The sequence below is a fragment of the Aythya ferina genome (assembly GCF_964211825.1).
Source record: "Aythya ferina genome assembly, chromosome: 1".
NCBI lineage: Eukaryota > Metazoa > Chordata > Aves > Anseriformes > Anatidae > Aythya > Aythya ferina.
The window spans coordinates 129,659,314-129,673,397 of NC_140296.1; the positions used below are offsets into that span (position 1 = coordinate 129,659,314).

The 14,084-nt window shown below is 39.1% G+C and overlaps 1 protein-coding gene across 14 annotated transcripts in view; it reads left to right on the forward strand.

Annotated features, from left to right (window-relative positions):
- SOX5 (SRY-box transcription factor 5) overlaps nucleotides 1–14,084 on the forward strand; it is a 650,695-nt gene that overhangs the window by 188,290 nt on the left and 448,321 nt on the right. For 9 of the 14 annotated variants that reach the window (XM_084509197.1, XM_084509199.1, XM_084509196.1 and 6 more), the window contains one exon: nucleotides 9,472–9,534. The exons of the other annotated variants lie outside the window; for them this stretch is intronic. The gene's annotated coding sequence lies outside the window, so the exon portion shown is untranslated. The remainder of the gene's footprint in view (nucleotides 1–9,471; nucleotides 9,535–14,084) is intronic. 14 annotated transcript variants of the gene reach the window in all.

The window sequence follows — 14,084 nt, forward strand, 5'->3', positions numbered from 1 at the left end:
CAACTGGTTTCCTTTCACTTTTAAAGCCAAATAGTGAGAGAGGCATAAAAGAGCCCCAGTTTGGATGATAACGAAACATTGCTTTGAAGTCCTAACTAAATTGCATTTCTTGTTCTCTGCTGTCGCCTGTAAGACTCAAAAAAAATTGGACAAGCAGTGATTAGTATATAATAATGTATGTTCAAATAGCTTATGGTATTATGAAAACAAAAATTCAAAAGGCCAATATACTGACAGTTAAAATCTGTCTAAGGGGGCCATAGGGGGGAACCTTCACAAAAACAATATGCTGATTGCATGCAGCTACCCTGCCGAGTCAAATCTTAAATACATTATACATACTAGAGCTGAGAAATGAAGCAGTTTAAAATGTTCCTGTTCTGTGCTTCAGGCAATGCCTACATTCACTCTGTGTCCTTAGCGCATCAGATCTTTGGGCTGTTGGTTTGGGTACCCTGCCACAATAACAGTACCTGCTGCATCAGAAGCCAATGGAAAAATCCAGCTTTGTGTGAAGTCAGCTGCAGGGAGAAGCATGGATGATAAACAATCTCTTTCTTGATTCTTTGACAAGGAATCTCTTTCTCTTAGGTGCCTCCCCCCACCTCCCAAATCTCCACCCACCTCTAAGAAATCCCAATGAAGTACTGAAATGTGGTTTATTTGGGTATTTTTTGTGTGTTTCCCCCTTCCCCTCCCCCCCAGGAACAAATTAAAGCATCTGAAATTCTTCAAAAATTTGGGTCAAATCTGACAAGTAATTTCAGCCAAAATAAAGATGAAAATTTCTGAACATCAAAATGATTCATTTCAGTACCCATGAAACAAAACATTTTGATTTCTTGGGATTTCCAAGAAGACTCAGTGACTACACAGCCCAGTGGTAAGGACTGCTAACAGGAATGTAGGAAGTCGGATATTCTTATCTTTTTTCTTCCCAAATTAAAGAAAGGTCTTGAATATAATGCATCCTCTTCTCACATTCCATTCTTAATCTACGCATGCATACACTCATGCATACACATTCACTGAGGGAGAAAAATAATAATTCTGTAGGTTTGAGCAAGCTGATCCCTGTGAAAATTGGTAACTGGGGTCCATTCCCTGTGCCAGGGAATACTCAAGTGCTAATGTGGAGCTTCAACTGGAAAGACTGATAAGAAGAACCTAATATACCACTGGTTAGGGCAGATGCTTAGGGTATGGTGCATGCACAGTCCTTGCTCCAGATCACATTACATGTAAATTCAGCTCCTCCCTGTCGTGGTCAATACATCCATCCCTAAGATGCAAGGGCAAGGAAAGTTTAACAGCAAGGCCTTGTAGATGGGATCTGCTTTCAACCTGCTGGTATTACCTTCTCTTGCCCAGCAAAGGTGTCCCTAAGCAACAGCGACTTGTGCAAGTCTACTTTTAGTAGTGAAGCTAATGCTTGAACCTAAGCTAGCAGAAACAACCAAATATCATTTAATAAACACAACAGACTTTGGCGGGTATTTATGAGTTTCTCAGGATCAAAGCACACTTCCTAAACTTCTGTCCAAAATCCGCATTAAAAAAAAAAGAAGGAATAAAATTTTATGCATTAGCAAGGAGGTGGAGTGGAGGAGCAGGTGCCAATCTATTCTTCTTAATCACCAGCGATAAGACCCACAGGAATGGTGTCAGGCTGCAACAGGGGAGGTTCAGGCTGGACATCAAGAAGAGGTTTTTCACCAAGAGGGTTGGGATCTTCACCAAGAGGGTTGTTGCGCACTGGAACAGGCTCCTCATGGATGTAGGCACTGCACCAAGCCTGTTGGAGTTTAAGAAGCATTTGGACTGTGCACTTAGTCACATGGTCTGAATTTTTGGGTAGACCTGTGTGGTACCAGGAGTTGAACTCGATAATCCTTGTGGGTCCCTTCCAATTCGCAATATTCTATGATTCTGTGATTCTATGATGCAGTCTTGGTCTATGGCTAACAGAATCAAACAAATCACTAATTGAAAACCTAGAATAAAAGGACATGAACAAAGCACGCTGCTCTAAGTCTTAGCACCTATGTGACAGTATACTGTCATGAAATTCTTGCAGTTCTACCAAAATCACCTTCCAAAAATTCAAAGTTAAATCATAGGAAAGAAGAGCAAAATTTGGTCCCCACTTTTGGTATAGTATTGCTTGCTTGCTATCATTTTGATATAATAGGTACTATTTGAACTAACTTTTAAAAGTGTATTTCAACATTGCTTAGGCACAGAGGCTAACGTGTCTAGCTTTCAGATAGCTTATTACCATTCAAATACTTTGTAGATAAATTATATTAAAAGAAAAAAAAAAACTGTTTCAGCTTCTGACTCATTCTAAATGGAGACTTAGCTCTAAGTAATCAAAATTGCTTTGGTTGTGCATAGCAGCATTAAAAGCCTTGTCCACTAATTGAGTGAAGCGGCTCCAGTGAAGCAGCCTTGCCCCCTCATTATGTGATCTTGCAAGTGCTGTTTGTCATCGTCGCTTGCCGGTCTCAATCTAACTGTACTGCTGGTGCAAATTAATGGTAATTCATTATGACACGCTGTGTCCTTCCAGTGAAACAACAATATGGATCTTGTACCACCCCCGCCCTCCTCTCCTTTCCTCCCCACACCTCCCAGATCCTTTTCCCACTTCAAGATATCACCCCTGACTTTGCCTTCTAACTCCTTCCTACTAACTAGTGTGTCAGTGTGTATTGTGGCTTGACTGATGGATAGCACGCAGTGCTCTTCCCCTGACACATTGCAGAGAGATATGTGTCAAACAAAAGGCAGTGCTCTCTGGCAGCTCAGGGAGTCTCGGTGCTGATGGAGGGCTTGTGCTCCAGGGGAAAGCTCTGTGTACACACGGGTACAGTCATCCACCTTCTGCAGTTCAAGAGCTGCACCAACAGTATGCTCCAGGAAGCAGGAGAAGTCACCGGGTAACATTTCAAATCAAAGTCAGTGAATATATGTGAGGTTTTGATATTACACCGTTGCTACTGTACAAAAACTATTGCTTTTTGTTGTTTTGTGTTTTTTTTTTTTTTTCTTCCATCCTGATTGCAAAATATGGTCTTAAGAAGATTAGGCTTTCATTAAGGGTACAGAACTCAAGAAATCCCTGCGTTGCATTGCCATATTTCTTTGTCGCTTCGTGGCTCACTCTCACTTTAATGATAGTCTTCATTTCTGACCTATTTGTTATGTTGTCCTTTTAAACTACAAACTCTATTGTAAGGACTGAGTCCTGCTTTGCATGTATAGAGAGGTTCCTGCAAGGGAGTCCTGATTTCAGCTGGGGCTTCTGTCCCAGATTCTCAGCTGTTGGGAGTTGGCTGAGCTCCACTGAAGTCATTAAATATATGTGAGAGGTCTATGGCGCATCATCGTTGTTGTTATTCGTATTGCTAGAGAGAGGGATATTCAGCTAGTATGATCTTAACCCCATTAAAGTCCAATTCTCACAGATATGCAGTCTTTCTGCATTTCACTTATTTTCATTCAAAATTAAAATGAGCTATTCTCAAGTAAAATTGAGCATTTCTGTTTTGACATATCAGTTTTGAAATAAAATATTTTCCCCTGATACTTCTGGTGGGGGAAAATTGATGAAGTTATTGTTTTAGTATAATTTTCACTTAAAATTCAAACCACTGTAATTTCCCAATTTAAATATATATATTTGCGAGGAGTCAAGAAAAGGAGAGAGGTTCAGAAGAAAAGGAGAGAGGTTCAGAAGAAATCCTAGATTTTTTTGAAGAAAGATTCAGAAAAATTCAGAACTGATCAAAATCAAGGTTGTGGCTCTGGGTTCATCCTAGCTAACATTAGACACCTTTCTGAGGTCACTAGATCTTGAAGACTGCCATCTGAGCCTTTCTTTGTAGTCAGTGTAGAGATGCTTTTCACTAAAAGCGTTTCAGCCCATTAGACCTTTACCATCCCCTAGGGCAGCCTGTCCATCTTTGCCAGAGGAATCATAGGCTTGGTGGTGTTCTTAACCTGTGCAGTTGAATTTAAGTTGGGTTAGTCCTCACTTGCTAACAGGTCATTGATTCTGGAATGACTTTTTTTTATTGATACTAAAAGGTCCACCAAATGATCTATTATCATTGTAATATAATGTAGACCCATCTACAATGCTATTCATCAGTAACGAGGCTAATGCCATTACCCCTGTTCTACAGATGAGAAACCTGAAGTGAGGGAAATGACTTGGCAAAGGTCAGCCAGAAAAGACGTTTCCACCCCTACCTCACCCCCGCAGTCTCACATTATTTATTAGGAGAGAGCAAAAGCAAGGTTTTCCTTAACCTTAAGTCCAAGTCCTGGAGTTGTTTTTTTTGTATGTTAGACTTTCAGCTGAACTAGATTTTTCCCCTGTGGATTCAGAGCTTGAAGAAGTGATTTCTAAGTCCAATGCCAAGTAAATAATCTACGAGTGTCCTGTTTAAAATTTCACTGTACCCTTTTCCTAGTTGTGTGGTTTTAGGGTTCTGAAGTATTCCTGACAGCAGTGCTTCCAGAGTCTTCCGTACCCTAAAATATTGCTTACGGTTGGACAAATTCTCTCATGCTCAAGAGTTGAGGTAAATGTTTTGGAGGCTGTGTCCCTGTGGATATATCATAGAAGAAGACAAGATCAGGACTACTTCTGACCACAGAAAAGAAGGGTCAGTTGCCTTGTTCAGGGCCCGTGGTGTGCCCAACTGGTGTCACCAACACCAAGTTAACTGGTTTAGTATGAGCTCCAATCTCTGCGTAATGTAGACCTAATCTACTCCTGTAGTGCATACACAATATGTGATAGAGCTTAAATGCCTGTTAGAGATGCTTCAGGATTGACTCTAAACGTAAAGAGGAGTACTCTTCCAAACGATTTTTTTTTGTGAAAAAATCTTGCTGCTTCAGAAGGGTAGAATTGTCATGATACTTAGCTCTTTGTCAAGTGTCTTAGCACCTTTCCATTGAAAGCAACAACAAAGGTCTTATTGATTTCATTATTGCAGGTTCAAGCTCCAGGTGTTGCAGGGTGCTTGCATACTCAATGCAAAGAACTTCGGGTTCTTTGAACTGGGGAAAAATATCTTTAATTTAGATTATATATAATCATTCTTTATTAGAGCTTTAACTTGGTTAAGTATAATCAGGTAGCTATTGTATAATTTAAATGGCCGGTGATTGTTATTTGATAATAACAACTTACATTTATATAGTGCTGTATATCCTAAAGGGATCCCAGAGGACTTTAAAGACTCAACAATAAAACACACAACAAAGTAAACATTAATTACAATTACACCATCACTAGAAAATATGAGGATATTAAAAATCTGGCAGTCTGTGGCTTGCTTCTGCTCTCATTTGAATTCATTAGCCAAGCTCACTCAGAGTGCAAATGGGTTATTAGTGGTCCTGCCATATCTGATTTAAGAAATGTTCTGTTCAAGTATTGCAGTGAGAGCAGAGGAGGGGAGAAAAGGGTGTAAATACCCTTCTGAGGTTGCCTAAAAAATTATCTCTACTCATGCAAGTTAAGTGAGGTGTTATTTCTGAACTCTGAGTCACTTGAATTCATCCATCTCTTACTCGAGCGATTCTTGTGCTATGTTAGACTGTATGAGGCTTGCTCCTTGTTAGCTGGGAGGAGAATAAACTGGTTATCTTCCAAATGCCACATGCCTACAACACCAGAATGAAAAGTCCTAGTGCTCTGTACAAATTGCTCACCTCCTTTTGTACTTAAGCTGTGAAATAATTTATACTCCACTCCTGTTATTGTTATTCTTGAGCTATCCGTGTTAACACCTCACTGAGGTGGGCAGAGCACTTTATACCTCTTGAGATGCTCTTCCAGTCCTTTGTAGGTTCAGGTGTCAAGCTTTCTACTTTCTTTCCTTGTATGCATATTGTCAGTGCTGAAGAAAAAGATAAAAGCTTGAGGGATGTTAATGTGTTATACCGTAGCATCTCAGATGTCATAACAGTCCCCAAAAACTGTAGGTGGGAATTGGAGACCCAGTGCAGGAGGCACTTCATGGGCAAGTTGCATGAAGATAACTCTAACCTTTGAGAGCTCACAACCCAGGACATGCGAAACCCACAAATGAGAGTCCCAGAATTGTTTGGGAGGGGAACTGCTGACGTGATGGGACTGCTCTCAGAGCAGTATTGCTGACCATGGAAATACAGCCATGAAGCTTGATGTTGTCTCTGCGGGTGGTTTGTATAGGTGGTTTGCACTTCATATTGTTTCTTTTCTAATGTGTAATAAATTCTAGCCTAATCCTGAAAGGTTTCCTGAACTCTGTGAAATCCTCATGATTTACAACTTTTTTTTTCAACAGTCAAGACAAGTTGTTTGCACCCAAAGATAAAGATAGACCACTTTTAAAATAAGTTTTGGGATGTCAGAGAGAATATGTAAATTACTTTTTTAAAGAGGTTTGCAAGTTTTCTTGTCCATCAAAATGGTTTTCAGTTTCTGAAAATATTAATTTTCCCTGGCTTTTGGCCACAGCATATGAAAACACTTCTTAAAATCGTACTTCTTTCTCCATCTCAGAGCTTTTCTTCAGTTTCTGTTTTTCTTTTAACACTCTTACTCATTTTGCAAAAAGTTGTTCACTGATAGACTCTTGTTTTTCAGGGTTGTAATGAAGCATGAGGGATTTTTACATTTTTGTGGTGAAAGTTTTGCATGGGCCTTAGTGTAAACCTTTCACATCTTTAATTTGTTTATTTTTGAGAGATGGAAGAAAGGGAAATGGTGACTTAGAGAAGCTTTCTGCTCCATTTCCTCAATACAGCGGATGATAATTCTTCAGTACAGATGCTGTTACGCCCAAGAAACTGAGCCTAATTAATGGTGATAGGTAGATCCACTGGTGGCCTATTGACTAGTTTGTAATCTGCAGTAAACTTGTTAGAACATGATTAAGAGCCTAATCTCTGCGTAAAGTAGTACAAATATGCTCAGGTAAATATCTAGGTAGAACCTTTCAGAGTTCTGCCCTCTTCCACAGGGATTTGCAAATCCCAGATCTCAAAGTGAACACGGTGTTTTGGATCATATCGTTCTGATTCCCTCTGCAACCAAGCGCTGGGAATTAGAACACATAGGGAAATGCTGTGAAAGTGTTGTTTCCTTTATAAGCTCTATTAAAGAATAGATTGACATATAATAATAATTACACTTGTGATCACAAGACCTTGCAATAGGACCCAGGTCTTTTCACTCATTAGTGATACACAAGCTAAGAGAATGCTGAACTAGGGTTTTGTGTGTCATGCTATGTTCAACACAACCTTGTTATAAATGCAAGTATTTGAAACAAATCCTTTCAGCTTGGTGCTCCACAGTATAACAGATTGTAGGAAATGTTCCCCCATGCTCTGGTTAAAGTCTTTGAAAAGTCTGGATAGCTCCTATTAGAAATGAATCTAGCTAAAGACATCATTTTCTCTGAAAGAAAATCAGTACTGCACTTAAAAGGACTTTGTGGAATTATTTTATCTTTTATAGACTTATATAAAAGCAAAACAAAAAAATTAAACCTGCCTTTTTTTTTTCTTTTTTTTTTTTTTTCTTTAGATGGTCTGATTCCTAGTTTGAATATAGGGACTGAACTTGCGATTATCAAAGTTTACCTGTGGGAGCAGGAATAGAACCTCTTCTTTCACTTTTGTAAACATAAATCTCTACAGTTTGAGATTAAATAGATTTCCTCAGGTTACTAGTAGTAGCCTTGTCTTCTATTTGCCTGGAGGCCATCTACTAAAAAGTGAAAAAATACATGCATATGTGAGTGACAGAGATGTTACAAAATGTGACTTGTTTGTTGCAGGGATCATTAAAGATGTGAAGTAAACATGGAAATGGAAGGGAAACTGGATGGAATCTATTTTTTTTTATTTGCTGTAAAAACAGATAATGTTCAAGTCAACTGAAATCCTGGTGGTTAAGACTTGGGTACAATGTAGTAATTGCAGTGGCTTTAGAAGAAAATAAAAAGTAAATAAAACATAAGAAAGATGAGCTCAAGTCAGAGCTTTAATTTTCATTAAGGTTTATGTTTTTAGAACAGAGGCAATATGCTCTATACATAAGGAAAGACAACGTGTTAGTGAAAGTGGGTGTCTGAAAGAAATTAGTCTTTGTTTATGAGAGCATGAAACTGTTGAAAAGAATCTGCTACTTTCACACTGTCATATACAAAACTTGTGATGAGCCTAGCACAGAAGTATAAAGAAAGTCTCAGTTATTCGTCCAAGAAAAATATCACATGACTTTTAGTATAAATGGCTCTGAGCTTAATTCCTGCACCGCTTGGTATCGGTCTGCAAGTGCAAGACTCAGAGAAGGAAAGATGATACAAACAAGAACAGGAAACTGCTGGGATTTCATTATGGAAACTTCTTTTCAAAATCTCTGTACTAAATATCTTTAAAACATTGAAGAAATCAGTTAGAACTAATATCAAGAGTGGGATTGGGAATTATTACTACTGCAAGTTCTACTAAGTGTCTCCTTTGTATGTTTATAGTGTGCGGAAAATAGAAATAATAGCTGATTAGTAGTCTTTACTTAGAACGCTCTGTTTCTTCCTCATATTGGATAAATCTCCTACTGATGGATCGATCATTTAATCAATCTACTAACATGGCCTTCAGCATTATAGTATCTGAGTGCCTCCCAGTGTTGGAACGCTCAATAATGCTTGGTTTTTCCCTGGTTGCTCTGTACTCCTTGATTTGATTTTGTGCTTAGTTATACTGATGTAAATCTGAAACTATTCCATTGATGTTGATGGAGGCTTACAAGCCCAAAGAGCAGAACTGAACCCCAGCTATTCTTCAGATGCTCTACTAATAATATGTTTTGGTTTTATTAATCAGATCTCTAATTTATTCTCCCTGTTCCTGCTACATTTTTTTTTCTGCTGCTGCTTTGGGTATGATCCAAAGTCCACTGAAGTTGCTGTCACTCTTTGTATTGATTTTAGTTGACTGTGCTTCAGTTTTCTGCTTGCCCCTCTCCTTTTTCCCACTCTGTAGACCCTGAAGGTTCCTGTGTGAGCTTGTGTCCGTCTCAGTAGTGACTTCTGATTAATTAAAATGGCACGTATTCCTACAGTTCTCTGAATAAGCTCCTCACTGTACTGACGCTCTACTCCCCATCTTTAATACCCATTGCCTTCCTCAATTTAGTTCTCATTTAAAGAGATGCCCCTCTCCTCCACGTGCTGCAGGTCTTGCTCTCACATACGACACCTTGTGATTTGGGGAGAGCTTTGCTAAGGGCCTAACCTGGGTTCTGTGAAAATTGAATGGAGAAATCCCATTTACTTCCTTGAGATTTTTGCTCAGCATAAAACGCTCTAGTGTATAGGAACAAGGTTTTGAATGATGTAATTGTGGTTCTTCCTTTGATTTATTTTTTTCCTTTTCTTTTCTCCCTGCCTTCAGTGTTGCAAGCAGAAGAAAATAGAAAGAAGAGGAGCTGAGAATTTAAACTGGGAGACTTGGCAGGTAAGAGGTGTATTTTCTTCCTTGCTGGGCGAAGCATTTCTGGAAGTGCTGATGTGAGTTGGCAGCAGGTTGGCTCAGCTCCGGGAGATGAGGCTGGCCCAGGACCTGCGAGACTTGAGCTGAGTTTCCAGTTCCTTGTCAGGCTCTCTGTGTGGTTACAGAGCAGGCAAGCACTTCGTTTCACCGGTTCTTCACCTGTGATGGGGGCAGAACTGCTTCCTCTCAAAGTGAGGGTGGACTGAGGAGGAATGGGAGAAAGGCTGGGAAATAAGTAATGAGATGCTGTAATAGGTGGCAGGGCTCTTGAGCTACTTGGACAGAGTTGTCTAGTTCAAGGTTGGCAACTGTGTGGTGTGGAAGACTGGGCTATTGTTTGAAGTCTTTTAAGAAATGTTTTAGTGAGTTCCTTGTGTGATATCTGCAACTTTACTGAATTTGCTTATTTGAAGACTCATTTGATTACTTTAGTCTCATTTCCTGTTCTACAAGGTTTTTAGATAGGGTGGAGGTGAAATACAGTATAATCACTTTCATATAGAAAGTTGTATTGAAAGCACCACAACAACTTTGGAAAGCCAAGCACTCACGGTTAGGAAAGGTCTCTGTGAACCACAGTTCTCTCCGGGCTTACTTAAGGCAGATCTGAGGACAAAAACCTTTTCTCAGGGACAAAAGCCACAGCCAGGCTGCCAGATTTAAAACCCTCTGAAACTTGAAGTGCTGGAGCTTTTTCAGAGGAAGAGCTCAAAGAATTTTAAGCATCATATTCCTTAACCTTGTTCTTGGAAAAAGTTGTACCATTTCCAAAACGTTCAGCCTGAGGCAGTCATGCATCATAGATAAATCAGCCGAAATGGCAAAATATTGGCGGAGTATGAACAACTGCAGGTAGTTGTTTAATCGCTTCTGTCAAGTAATCTTAATAACAGGTGTAGCTACTGCTCCAGTCAATTATATAAATTGTCCTGCGGTCTTTCCTGGGTTCTTACTGAGGCAAAGCTATTGATAGATAAGATCTGCCTGAGTGAAGTTTGAGGTTTTGGCCCTATGGCTGTCTTAAAAGATGGAGCTTAAATAAACAGGGAGTGAATGACTGATATAATTGTGCTTCTCTGCCTTCTCTTCATAACACATGCTAGCAGAATTCTTGATTTGCATTCCCCTCTCCCCCCCGCCATGCATTTATGAGACTACATTTTAATTTTAATATTCAGACATCCAGAAGTTGTAAATAACACCAAAACAAGTATTGTCCCATTTGGAATTCCCTACTGGGGCCACCTGTCGTGCTTTGTCTGACATACAGATAACCAGTTCTGTGGGCAGCAAACGCCTCCGTTACTCATGTGCATAGCACTTTGCCCTGTGGCACTGTGCTGCTCTTTAGAGGGGGTTTCTAGCAACACACACCATGAGAAATACCTAACTCCTGTGACTGGGAGCTCACAGGTGCATCGAGCAAGCTCAGCCTAAAGTCAAAGGTCAGAAGAACTTTGGTAAATACATCACTAAATATATAAATATATTTTATATTATATGTATGCATTATGTATATTAATAAATCAATAAATCATTGTCTAACCTGAAATAGTTTGGTCTCTAACACTTGTAAGAAAACCCATCAATATAAGCTAAGCTACAGCATTGTAAAGATAGATTTTTAGTTACAAAACTTTTGGTCTGATAATTTGGTTTTCCCTGTGTATGTCATTAATATGCCTCTAACAAGCTGTACATGAAGATGATTAGGGATGTGTTGTTTGGTTGAGGAGAACTTATTTTCAGGGTTTGGATGTTTGTTTTTTCAATTTGCAAGTGGTTTTTTGAAATTTTCAAAACTGTGTAATGGCATCTGTTTTTTTCTGTAAAGTTACATCATCTCGGAGCATACCAGTGCAATGCATCAGCCCGTCTCCCTATGAATGCTGGGTCATATGTTTAGTATTAAAGATTGGTTTCTGTGCTTTTTTTTCATAACAGTTTAGATGTCTGTAAGGAACTGGTACTTAAAATATGGCAGACTTCAGATAGTTCAGCCTCTGTTTCCACTACCTTTGATCAGGATACATTCAACTCAAATACGTATAAATTGCCTTTACATGTGCCCCTTTTGATTTTCATAGATGTGCTCATCCACGCAACAGGAGTATTGAATGACTTCTTATTGTAGCTCCTTAGCATATAAACATTATGTTAATATAAACTGTAATCAGTTTTGGACCGATTAAGTGCAAGTAAATACAGACACAGATCTCACTACAAAGAACGTGCAGTTGAAGTGATAATGAGTGACATGGAAAGGCTGGAGAAGACAACTGTCATACATCATGTTCATATATGTACAAATGTACGTATAGACATACATACCTGTGTTTATCCCTGCAGTTTAACTCAACATCCCTTCTTTGTCACATTAAAAATATGACTAAGAAAAATTAATCTATAAAAAATTTGAACCATGTGCCTGAACTTGTCTTACTGATGAGAATAAAAAGCAGCCGGAGATTGAAAGGGAGCAGAGGAGGTGATGTATTTTCTGGATACATTGTCTTAAAGTCATTAAAAACAATTTATTCAACCTTTTCCTAAATAAAGTATAAATTTTTATGACTTTTCCCTGTCTATGATTTTGAGAAAGTGTGAGTATAAAAGTTGCAGAGAGTTTCTCCATGCAGATGTGGTAAGGCATGTTAAATCTGTAGTATGCAATTTGGGCAGTCATTTAGGTTGGAGTGTGTAGCTTCAGGAAACAGTGAAAAGGAATTACTCTGAGGTTATATGCTTGCCCCAGAGTTTGCTTCTAGTTTGGTAAATAACAAAAGTGTGCTCAGACAAATTCTTGTTGTGGTCCCATTTTCTTTTGCAGCTATGGTTTTGGTCAACCTGAGAATCTGAGTCTGTGTGGTGACAGTGGGAAGTGGGTTGGGAGGAATTGCTCTTACTGTATTACTTCCTCTCCAAAAACGTCTCAAAATGAAACTGACTGCTAAATTGGCAACCTGCAAACTCTCAATATTTGCATGTATTTCTGAGTATGGGTATGAGAGGGAGGAAGCTCCCGTTCCTGCTTGCCATTTGTTTTTCTGTTTCATCCTCAACTTTGAGATCTGAATCTTTTATTGCCATGGACAGCTTTGTTTTTTCTTTTTGTGCTAGTTTCTGTAAAAGTCCATGGCTGAGGCTTGTTTGTGAAAGTTGTTCGTGAGAGGGTACCTCTGTGTGACCCATCAGGTCTAGAGAGTATCATATTTACGTCAAAGAAGCAAGTCCAAATTGTATTGTGATATTTTGTTGGTGTGTTCTTATGTGAGGGTGATTACTGTTACATCTTTGTAAATTTCAACTGCAAGAACCTTGTGTTGCCTAGGGAGGAATTAGAATGATTTTATAGCACTGTCACACTGTCTGTAGGAGAATGTTCTTTCTTGTCCCTTAATTTTCCACCCAACAGTCATGACTGTTCCTAGATGATGCAACTTAAAATCACATACAACCTCCACCAATACATCTGTGAATATAGGACCAAACAGAAAATTGCAAAATTATAACTAAAGAAGCTGAATGCACCAGAAAACATGCATGAAATGTTCTTTCACGTTCCATTCTGTGAAGCTGAAGTTACTGTTTTTTCTTCTTAAAAAATAGTTTTCATGCAACCAAGACCAGATTTTTAAAGTAATCTTGATGGGTTTGGGGATCCCATTAGGCAGGGCAGGTGGTGACCTCATCTAAATACTAAAATGCTATGAGGAATGAAAACCATGTGGCTCTAAGAAGCAGCAGGCTAGGCGGCTTATCATATGTGGCATCTATCTAAAAGCAGTGCTGCTAGGGCAGGTGAGATGAGGTGGGGAATGAAATGGTGGCACTAGAGTCTTAGAGGAATGTAATAGACATGGAGATGCCTTGGAACAGCCTGCTTGGGATCTGAAATTGTAATACAGTGGTTTATACAATTGTTTCTGATTTCTTCTTACCGGTGAGCTGATTTTAGGTGTTCTTAGCTGGATTCTTTAAACTGTCTAGGTTAGGTGAGAGCATGGCAATTTTCCTGATAGCAATTTTGCTTGCTTTATAGAAACAATTAAAAAAAAAAAAAAAAGAAATCCAAGGATAAAAAAGCATTCCTAAGTTGTATATGAAGGTAAGTTATTGAAGATAAGTTATTCCTCTGCCTTTCTTCTATAAACAAACGTGTGTGTCTGTGTGTATGTTTTAACATCTGTGTCCTGGACATTGGTACGCTTTGTGATAGGAGTGTGATTTTCTTTCTGAAAACCAGATAATGGGAATAAGTGAATCAGTACTTAAAAGCTCAAGTATTTCATTCATGCCTCCCTGCGGGAAGCCCTGTCACTGCTTCCAGCCCTCACCTGCAGGATCTGACCAGCTCTGGTATAGCTGGGCCAACAGAGCAGCCAGTATCTGCTTGCCCTTTCAGCAGATGGGGCAGGATTTCTGAAAAGGTTTGCCTTCCTTTGGCTTTGAGTATTTTGTGTGGGTGTTAATTTCTTTTTTTATTTTTTATTTTTTCCTGAAAGGGGAAAATA